Genomic DNA, 2,207 nt, shown 5'->3' with positions numbered 1-2,207 from the left:
AGAACCTAGCTCAAAAGCTTACCCATGAATTTCGCTACGGTAATTCAAACCATGGGAAAGGTACAGGTTCTTCTGCATCCTACTGTAGGTATTGCAAAAGAAAGCATTCTAGAAAATGCTCTATATACTGCAACTTTAGCAAAATGTTGGGAAACAAGGACGAAACCTGTAGAAAGAAACCTAGTAATGGGATATGCTTCAATTGTGGAAAGAGTGGGCACATCATACCGAACTGTCCGAAACTAGCTCTAGCCACAACCAACAAGGCTAAGACAACTGAAGCTCCTAAGAAAAATGCCAGAGCATTTGTTCTAACCGCTGAGGAAGCCAACATGATATCGGATGTGATTAGTGGTACGTTCTTAGTTAATAATATATTTGCCAAAGTATTGTTTGACTTTGGTGCAAACCAAAGTTTTATCAATACTTCTTTCTACAAATTCCTCGACCAACCCTTAGCCAAACTGCAACAAGATTGTCTAGTAGAGAAAGCAAACAAAGAATTCATTAAGATAAGTGAAATCCTGCAGGGAGCAAGAATAGAAATCCCGAACCATCGTTTCTTTGGTAACCTTTACCCAATGAATCTAGCTGGATTCGATGTTGTATTAGGAATGGATTGGTTGGTGGCCAATCGTGCTAGTATACTATGTGATCAAAAGACAATACAAGTAAGTACACCAAGTGGTAAAAAGATCACAATCAAAGGATATAAGCCAACCAGATCGACAAAATTCATCTATGTGATGAAAGCCGCAAGTTATGAAACGAATGGAGGTATAGTATATATGATTTCCATAATCATAAATACTAAAGGAAAAGAATTAAAAAATATTTCTGTAATATCTAAATTCTATGACATTTTTCCAGAAGAATTACCTGGGTTACCGCTTGACAGAGAGGTTGAATTTAGAATTCACCTAATACCAGGGACGGCACCGATTGCCAAAGCACCATATCGATTAGCACCAACGGAGATGCAGGAACTGAAGAAACAATTGGACGAACTTCTTGACAAGGGTTTTATACAACCAAGTTCATCACCGTGAGGAGCACCGGTGTTGTTTGTTAAGAATAAATACGGATCGATGCGTATGTGCATTGATTACCGAGACTTGAACAAGGTTACGATTAAGAATCGGTACCCACTACCAAGAATCGATGATCTGTTCGATCAACTTCAAGGAGCTCGATTCTTTTCTAAGATCGACATACGCTCAGGATATCATCAACTGAAAGTACAGGAAAAGGACATTCCTAAAACTGCTTTCAGAACTAGGTACGGTCATTATGAATTTACCATCATGCCATTTGGTTTAACTATGACATCTGTGCCTCCACGGGCATCAAACAAATACCAAATCAATGAAATATTGTGTTTCATACTTGGAATTTGTTTAAATATTGTTTAAATCGCTTTCTAGAAAGTTATACGTGAACTGATGCGTAAACGTAATCAGTTTAATGTGACAAACACTTTTGAATAGTGACATAGGCTTAACATAACTTAAATAACCTTTACGCCACTTAGAATAAGTTTTGGAAGGTTTGGTATGTCGAAATCAAGTTTATTCGCTTACAGGGACTAATTTCGACAAACTGCGAAAGTATGCCGACTCGTACTGTAACGAACCTTCCGGAATATGATCATAAGTTAAACATGCCCTAAATATCCTTTACATAGCTTAGAAATAGGCTTTGAGGTGTTTGGTGCGTGAAAATAAACTTATTTGATCAACAGGGACTAAAAGCGTCAAAAAGCGTCAAAAAGTGTATAAGTTTGCATTTTCGCGTATATCTTACGTTCTGAATATATCCGGGCATCGCAAAATTTATGTAATCATTAAAATATATTATTTTTGTGATTGGCATGATAAAATTCCATTCGTCGCTTAATTTGGATTGTTTTTGCGTTCGTTACGACTTCCGTCGTAATTAACCGAACAACGCAACCGTTCGACCAAACGAACCGACATCCGAGATGTTTTTGAGCATATTTTAAGTTCCCTATACTTTAACTTCATTTTTGAGCCTTAAAATGAGGTTAATGAGGCTTAAACGTGTCAAAAATGCATCAAAATGCAAGATTCTTAAGTGCAGGGACCATTTTGTCATTTCTGGAAAGAAGGCCCAGGCGGGCCGCGTAGCCTGGTGTCTCTGCTTACGCGGGTCGTGTAGTCCTTGCAGACAGAAACTTTGAATTTGGG

This window comes from Helianthus annuus, chromosome 2 (assembly GCF_002127325.2).
Source record: "Helianthus annuus cultivar XRQ/B chromosome 2, HanXRQr2.0-SUNRISE, whole genome shotgun sequence".
Lineage (NCBI taxonomy): Eukaryota > Viridiplantae > Streptophyta > Magnoliopsida > Asterales > Asteraceae > Helianthus > Helianthus annuus.
Note: the sequence above shows the minus strand (reverse complement) of the source record.